This window comes from Littorina saxatilis, linkage group LG1 (genome assembly GCF_037325665.1).
Source record: "Littorina saxatilis isolate snail1 linkage group LG1, US_GU_Lsax_2.0, whole genome shotgun sequence".
NCBI lineage: Eukaryota > Metazoa > Mollusca > Gastropoda > Littorinimorpha > Littorinidae > Littorina > Littorina saxatilis.
In genome coordinates this window covers 84,005,165-84,014,329 of record NC_090245.1, presented here as the reverse complement: position 1 = coordinate 84,014,329, position 9,165 = coordinate 84,005,165, and the positions used below count along the sequence as shown (strand labels likewise).

General features: G+C 40.4%; 1 long non-coding RNA gene across 1 annotated transcript; it reads left to right on the top strand.

The window, feature by feature from the left end:
• Window positions 1–4,434: 4,434 nt before the first annotated feature.
• LOC138981907 (uncharacterized) lies at window positions 4,435–8,720 on the top strand. The gene is made up of 2 exons (XR_011460733.1): window positions 4,435–4,558; window positions 7,351–8,720. It is a non-coding gene; the product is annotated as an uncharacterized lncRNA (long non-coding RNA).
• The last annotated feature ends 445 nt before the right edge of the window (window positions 8,721–9,165 follow it).

Here is a 9,165-nt window from a genome sequence, read left to right as displayed (position 1 = left end):
GTCTGATTCAGATTATGGAATGCATTTATATGCATGTGATATTTCTTATAATAACAAATACTTTCTAACTTTTTTTTATTCATTTCTTTTCAACATCACGAGGAGCAAACATCGATGGAAAACAAAGTGTTGCAAAATAGGTTAGCTTTCAAAATCTAGGGATGGTGCTCTAGGGCTGTATTCTTAATGATGATAGTCCTGATGACGATAATGATTGTAATAACGATAGATGGTACTGATGATTAATATGACCTTTACTACTACAAGGGTGATAAAGACGACGACAATGATAATGAAAATTATACCACTTCTGCGCTAGCTACTACCCACATTAATTACGACGACGAAAGCGTTGACGACGTCGACTACAATGACGACGACGACAGTGGTGGTGAAGAAGACTGAAGAAAGAGAAGAAGAACAAGAAAAAGAACAAGACGAACGAGAACAAAATACAAGAAAAAAAGATCCTTAGAACCAACTCTACGTGCCTTCCACTGCGACAACGAATTATTGAGGCGGTCACGCACAACCAGAGCACAACACATCACATTTGAAGCAAATGTAAATGTTTGTGTTACATGAGGACATGACTTTTTGCAAAATTATTCGAGATAATTAGCACACACACAAATGCAATAAAACCTTTGCTAGCCAATCAACATTAATGTTTCTTAAAATATGTGTTGGACTGCTAGCGTTTTCTGAAGACGTCTGCTTGATCTGCGCATGTTCCCTTGTACCGTCTAGGGATGCAAGTTCTCAGTGAGGGACAAACATTGTTGTTCGCAGAAACAGCCACAACAGGAAACATCGACAGTAGTTCTACATGAAGAACGCAAAACAAAACCGAGGACAAAATCTAGAGAGAGCATAAAGTAGTCAACAAGATGAAAGTTGAAAATAACCATCAATAAGGCTAAGACAGAACCTGGCTGCTATCAACCTGAATATATTTTGCTCAATCAAAACTACAGTCATCAACAATGGCCAGAAATGTCCTTGCTTCCACCAAGCTCATAACGTACCTGATGTTCGTTCACCACGCGTTCGCTATCCTTTCCACTGTCAGTGAAGAAAAGAGAGAAATTCTGTTCACCATCCATCGCCATAGGAAATTGTCCCACGAGTCGTGCGTAGACACGAGTGTCTGTTCGCACATGTCCTGTGCAATGGTTTGCATGAGACGGGGACATTGCGAAGCTTTCGTTTACCTGGAGTTTGACAATGGAACACGCTTGTGTCAGCTCTGCTCCCAGTTTTATGAAGAGTACCTGCTTCCTGGAATGGGCATTGTTGGAGCTACTAAGGTGAGTGGTAGTAAACTGAATGGTTAAATGTTTAGTTGTTTGGTTGGTATTTTAGTCTGGTACTTTACAATTCATTGCCTCTTTGTTTTTGTTTTAATTTTTTTTAGTTTTGTTTGTTATTAATTTTGGTTTGTCGTTTTCACAACTTTTCGTTTTGTGCTTCTTTTTTTCTCTCTCTGTTCTTTTCTTTCTATTTGTTTTAGTCTACGGCTACTGTATCTGTGCCACGTACGAAGGCATTTCAATATCATATTTCCGCTAAACTAGTTTGTTTTTGTGTGCATTACTGAATTATCTTGTATTTATTTTAAGTGTAGCCTACATAGTGTTTCTGAAAGATTGAGATGTAATTGTCTTGAATAAAAAAAAATAATCACAAACAAACCAAGAAGGCAAATTAAAACAAACACGAAATGTACCCTTTCGTTCAAAAGAAATCTGAAGGCTTCTGTCATTTGGTTAAGTTGTAGAAGTAAAATATCAAACCACTGTGTATTCTATAACTCTTGCAAAAAGAAAAATACGCAACTGTCACTGTCATATCCAACTGTTCTTCTTGAATTCCTGAACACTACAAGTTCACAAGTTAATTGCAGGATAATTTATGTTTCTTGCATTTTCTTTGTGCTTCAAGCAAATTGTTGCGGCGGACTGTTCTCGGCCAAAAGACATACCCGGGACGGATGTGACGTATGCGTTCACGTCAGCAAACTCTATTGCGTCATACCGCTGTAGAGCAGACCATACCCAGATCAGTGGAAATGGTACCAGCGTATGTCTTCGCACCGGGGTGTGGAGTACTGTGAGCATCGCTTGTGTTGGTAAGATAGACAAGGGAGAGGGAGGGCCCAGAGAGAGAGAGAGAGAGAGAGAGAGAGAGAGAGAGAGAGAGAGAGAGAGAGAGAGAGAGAGAGAGACACACACACACAGACACAGACACAGACACAGAGAGACAGAGAAAGAAAGAGACAGACAGAGACAGAGACAAAGAGAGATAGACAAAGACAGAGAAAGAGACAGACAGGCAGAGACAGACCGACATACACACAGCCACACAGATAGCGAACAGAGACAGACAGACAAACAGACTGATAGAAAAACAGAGTTAGCGTATTTGTTCTCGCGATCGAAGACTGTGACGATTAAAGCGTAAACTCAATTTTACTCACTGATGTAAGAGAAAATAAAGTTGTTCGTTTCTTTGTCCTTTATATAATTTGTCGTAAAGATTACAGTCTAAACAGTTCAAAATATATGCATAAAGATATTTCTCAGTTGCCGACAGATTCCAGCGTGAATACTCAAAAATGTGTTCTTCGATTTACGTCGTTGTTTTCCGTACGCTGTACCATATTAATAGCTATCGTGTTTACAGCGTAGCGATATCGATAGTGTCCGATATTTTGACAAGAACAAGCATAATACGCCGAGTCGAAGACTTGGAGTCAAAATATCGGACCCTATCAGACCCTATCGCTACGGAGAATACACGATACTGTTTATATTGATATTCTGTTTTCGATAAAGGGTTATTAACTTGCAAAACGTAAGATAGTGCTTTGATGCGGCTGTTTTATGATTAGAGCAGACGATCCTTCTTCGCGCATGTCTATTGGGCATACACACTACTGCCCTCTCGCGGCAGAACAACAGCGACAAGTTTGAGGGTTTTTTCGCCTGTTATAAAAACACAAATAATGTTTCTTCATTTTGACTGACCAAAAGTCCTTTTGGTAATCCGGCTTGAACTTTAGTGTGTTACGAAATTCATAGCTCAGAATTCAGAGGCATTTAAGCCTCCAAATATGCAAAACCTGCACTTGTAAAGCAGAACAAGTAATTTTAGATCCCTTTGAAGTCACGGAATGAACTCCGATGAACTGTACGAATGCATTTCGTTTGCATGCGTCAAAGAAGGAATTATCCTAAGCGGCGACAGGGGAGGCAACTCCTGTTGCCTTAGTGATGTCCCTTGGATGACAACGTGAACAAGTTCTCGGGTCATTTTCGTCGACTAAACAACCGAATGAATTAATTATGCTTAAGTTTGGAGCTCAATCCGTCAATGCATTTCACAAAAATGTTCTTTGGCTTGATTACAGGGACCTGTATTAAAATTAAGTAAAGATTGCCACTGGATTCTGAGATATGAATTTAACACACTAAAGTTCACGATTACCAAAAGGACTTTTATTAATGAGGTTAACACGCACACGTTCGTTTCACATACTTGGCAAAGCAGTGACGTCCCTTGCGCTCGACACTTTGTCAGTTGGGAGATTTGTCTGTGTTCAAGGACATACATTCTATTACAATGCCATGTTTCGGCGGGGGAAACAAAAATTGCATGTTTTCGATTATATGATCAAGGTGGAAGGAGCGTCTGTTCGAGTTGAACCGGAACCGTGTGTAGTTTTGTTGTTTGTAACTATACTGAATGTTGTACGATTTCCGTTGACATATGGACCGATAGCCAAAATAGGGCTGTGTTAGAATATCCAATCACAACCCCCACGTGTCAATCAGAATAAAAAAAATATACTTCTCTGTTGACAGAGACAGGCTGTTACTACCACGACCGGAATTTGGGACATAACTGGTACACTGGTCAGGTGTCTGTGACGAAGCACGGCGTCACGTGCCAGAAATGGGATGTCGACACGCCCCACACGCGTGACCTGGATTTCGTCACCAAGCTTGAACGTTTGTATGTCTTTTATTGAGTGATCCTTTTGTGTGTTTTGTTGATTGTGCATGACCACAACTTCATCATCCAGCTTCAACAGTTGCACGCTTACTGTGTCAATGATTGCGTGTGACGGGCCAAAACAGAACAAACCTGTTTGCACCCATAATTGGACCACAAAACCCACCGTGTATTGAAATGTACCCGTACATAACACACGACCAACCAAACAGTCCAATCCATACATCAAATACAACAACTGCTACTACAACAACAACAACAACAACAACAACAACAACACTCAACGAACGAACCAGCACTGCAACACACTAATCAACCAACAAAGCAATAAATCACTCAACTCACAAACTCAAAAACTGCAATATTCATCAATATATTTTACTATCAGATATAATTTGCTATCCCACTCTCAGTCCTATCCAGCTAGACCTGGACAACAACTACTGCCGTATCTACCCCGACAGGACCATCCCCTGGTGTTACACCACGGACCCGGGACTCAAGTCCGACGACTGTGCCGTCCCTGCCTGCCCTCCTCCTGGTAAGTCAAATATAATCTGAAAAAAAATGTTGATTCAAAATCAACAAGGTGCTCACATGATTGTGAATATGACTGTTTTTTGTTTGTTTTTAGCTCACGTAAGTGTGGCCTATGCGATGCTAACTTTTGTCTGTCTGTGCGTGCGTGCGTGCGTATGTATGTATGTCTGTGGTAGAAGCTTTAACATTTGACTGATCACCGAAATACTAATTTTACCTGGTTATTATTCAAGCAACAGCTTCAAAGTATTGAAGCAATTATCAACATTTCGTCGGCACGTATGTAGTTAAAGTGTGTATCCAAAGAAAACGGGCGGTGGGGTTTTTTTTTTTTTTGGGGGGGGGGGGGTAAAAACAGCTGACTGGTTTGTGTCGTGTGTGGTATGTAGACCAGGTCAGGGGTCAAGGTTAGGTCAGATCGCGTGAAGGATTGTGGTATAGATACAGTTATCACCGAGCTGCAGTTCGCCGATTCGGAGAAGATGATTTCACATTGTTCGGTTTCGTAGCTCCAGAAAAATAGATAAAGAAGATGCCAAAGGAGATTTCTTACAGGTTAATCTGCACAGCGTGTTTCCAGTGTCTGCGCGAGGAAGCGCTGTCGAAAGCGCAGTGTCGATCTGGCCATCTGGCAGTCGTGTCCCCGTAAGTAGGCTAGATCTAGTGTCTGTCTCGCACTCTTGCACCGTGTCACCTATGCTTACTATGTGTGTGTATGTGTGACGGAGTGATTGAGTTTGTGTTACTGTTTGTCGATTTCTTACGTGAGCCTTGAAGGCTTCGTCTTTTGTTGTTTTTGTTTTGTACGGAAAACCCGTTTTACATACTCTAGGTTCCTGGAAAGTGCTGATCGACTGACAGAGACTACATAGCTGAGATTGTCTCAATGTTCCGCGTCATCAGGCCGTCGATGGCCGGGGAATCAGGGGGTTGTGCACGGAGAATTATTATTCCTCGTAATTAAGTTCTACATTCTCGCTACGTTCTGTGTAAAGTTGGCATCTTTTTATATTTAGTCAAGTTTTGACTAAATATTTTAACATCGAGGGGGAATCGAAACGAGGGTATGGTGTATGTGTGTCTGTCTGTCTGTCTGTGCGTGTGTGTGTGTGTGTGTGTGTGTGTGTGTGTGTGTAGAGCGATTCAGACTAAACTACTGGACCGATCTTTATGAAATTTGACATGAGAGTTCCTGGGTATGAAATCCCCGAACGTTTTTTTCATTTTTTTGATAAATGTCTTTGATGACGTCATATCCGGCTTTTCGTGAAAGTTGAGGCGGCACTGTCACGCCCTCATTTTTCAACCAAATTGGTTGAAATTTTGGTCAAGTAATGTTCGACGAAGCCCGGGGTTCGGTATTGCATTTCAGCTTGGTGGCTTAAAAATTAATTAATGACTTTGGTCATTAAAAATCGGAAAATTGTAAAAAAAAATAAAAATTTATAAAACGATCCAAATTTACATTTATCTTATTCTCCATCATTTGCTGATTCCAAAAACATATAAATATGTTATATTCGGATTAAAAACAAGCTCTGAAAATTAAATATATAAAAATTATTATCAATTTTTTTTTTTCCAAATCGTTTTAAAAACACTTTCATCTTATTCCTTGTCGGTTCCTGATTCCAAAAACATATAGATATGATATGTTTGGATTAAAAACACGCTCAGAAAGTTAAAACGAAGAGAGGTACAGAAAAGCGTGCTATCCTTCTCAGCGCAACGAATATCCCGCTCTTCTTGTCAATTCCACGGGCACTGCCTTTGCCACGGGCGGTGGAGTGACGATGCTACGAGTATACGGTCTTGCTGCGTTGCGTTGCGTTCAGTTTCATTCTGTGAGTTCGACAGCTACTTGACTAAATATTGTATTTTCGCCTTACGCGACTTGTTACTTAATTAATTTGGCATGTTGATACTGCATGGTTTGAATGACGAAATGCATTCCAAAAAAAAAATGCGTCCATCCGCATAGAAAGTAACCAGGTTGTTTAATTTCGGTATGTGTTCAAGTTGAAGTATGCTCTTATCTCTTATAAAACCCTCGAAAATCCGTGGCGATGTACATGCTACTTTGAACGAAAACGAAGGGATGTAAGCAATCGGAGTTAAAAATCAAAGCATGCCATTTCTTGGTGGTCACTATTGAATGCACACTCTGTTACTGCCTCCGTCTGATAGTCTGTCAAAGGGATAAGCACTAAAAGACCGTCAGTTCCTCATTTACTTATCTATTTAGGTTTGTTTATTAGTCATCGGTTTGACTGGGGTTTTTTTTATTGGTTGATTTATTAAGTGATTGACTGCCTGCGTGACTGACTGGCCAATTGGTTTGTTGGTTGGTTGATGAGTAACTGACTGACTGACTGACTGACTGCCTTACTGACTTACTGACTCACTGACAGACTGGCGGACCGATTGATTGATTGATTGATTGATTGATTGATTGATTGATATATGGATGGATGGATGGATGGATGTGACTGATTGATTGAGTGGGTGAATGGTTGAGTGAGTGTTTGAGTGAGTGAGTGAGTGATTGAGTGAGTGAATGATTGAGTGAGTAAGTGAGTGAGTGATGGCGTGGGTGAATGATTGATTGAGTGAGTGAGTGAGTGAGTGAGTGAATGAGCGAGTGCGTGAGTGAGTGAGTGAGTGAGTGAGTGAGTGAGTGAGTGAGTGAGTGAGTGAGTGAGTGAGTGAGTGAGTGAGTGAGTGAGGGAGTGAGTGAGGGAGTGATTGATTGATTGAGTGATTAATTGATTGAGTGATTTTATTTGTTTTCAGTGTCTTCTCCTGGTGGTCCTCCCGCTCCTGGTGGCCGTCCGAATATGGGGCGTTAAACACGTGATCTGATTTGCATATTACAACTATGCAACTATGCAAGTTGGCCATTGTAGCTGCAACCGCCTCCAAAGAAAATCTCAGTTTTACAAAAAAGATAGAGGCTGGTGGAACCGCTGCATACATAGGTATTTGCCTTATTATATCGAACATGCCCTGGCGACCCACTCTCGAAAACGACCACCTGCCGATTACGGATACCCGATGAGAATGTTTTACTCTACATAATTCATCTTTCCATAGCGACCACCTGTCAATAACGACCACTTTTGGTCGGTCCTTTGGCTGGTCGCCACAGACAGGTTTGACTGCATAACCAACAGCTGCAGCATTACATCAATAAACAATTTGGATCAGAAGCTTGCTCCGACTGATGCGACTGTCGTAATAATAACGTGACAAGGATGATAATGAACACTTATATAGCACGAACAACAGAATACTTCTGTGCTCTCCGCGCTTCACAATATCAAACTACGAATTACAATACACAAAATAATCACATATTAATAACATGTTCTATGAACATGACTGGTAACTTAAAATAACAACATTGATTGATTGAATGATTGTAGTACTGCTATGATTGTACAACCGCTCGCACATACACTCACGCGGCATGCACGCTACCAAAACGCGACACTCACATACATACAAGCACATACTCACACGTAAACATACACAGGCACGCACACACACACGCACACACAAACCCGCATGATGAGCATGCAATAAGTCAAAAAGCTGCAGCTACCAGTCCTGTGCCATAAGCTGACATCAGCATTACCATTCTCCTAATCTTTGTTCCATTGTGTGCATAGCGTTTGCTGCAATGTCAGTGTTTGGGTGACGTGAGATCAATAAAGGTTGGCTAAATGCTGCAATTGTCTCATTCCTTTTTTCTCTCTTTTTTATATTTAGTCAAGTTTTGACTAAATATTTTAACATCGAGGGGGAATCGAAACGAGGGTCGTGGTGTATGTGCGTGTGTGTGTGCGTGTGTGTGTGTGTCTGTGTGTGTGTGTAGAGCGATTCAGACTAAACTACTGGACCGATCTTTATGAAATTTGACATGACAGTTCCTGGGTATGAAATCCCCGAACGTTTTTTTCATTTTTTTGATAAATGTCTTTGATGACGTCATATCCGGCTTTTCGTGAAAGTTGAGGCGGCACTGTCACGCCCTCATTTTTCAACCAAATTGGTTGAAATTTTGGTCAAGTAATCTTCGACGAAGCCCAGACTTCGGTATTGCATTTCAGCTTGGTGGCTTAAAAATTAATTAATGACTTTGGTCATTAAAAATCTGAAAATTGTAAAAAAAAATAAAAATTTATAAAACGATCCCAATTTACGTTTATCTTATTCTCCATCATTTGCTGATTCCAAAAACATATAAATATGTTATATTCGGATTAAAAACAAGCTCTGAAAATTAAATATATAAAAATTATTATCAAAATTAAATTGTCCAAATCAATTTAAAAACACTTTCATCTTATTCCTTGTCGGTTCTTGATTCCAAAAACATATAGATATGATATGTTTGGATTAAAAACACGCTCAGAAAGTTAAAACAAAGAGAGGTACAGAAAAGCGTGCTATCCTTCTTAGCGCAACTACTACCCCGCTCTTCTTGTCAATTTCACTGCCTTTGCCATGAGCGGTGGACTGACGATGCTACGAGTATACGGTCTTGCTGAAAAATGGCATTGCGTTCAGTTTCATTCTGTGAGTTCGACAGCTACTTGACTAAAT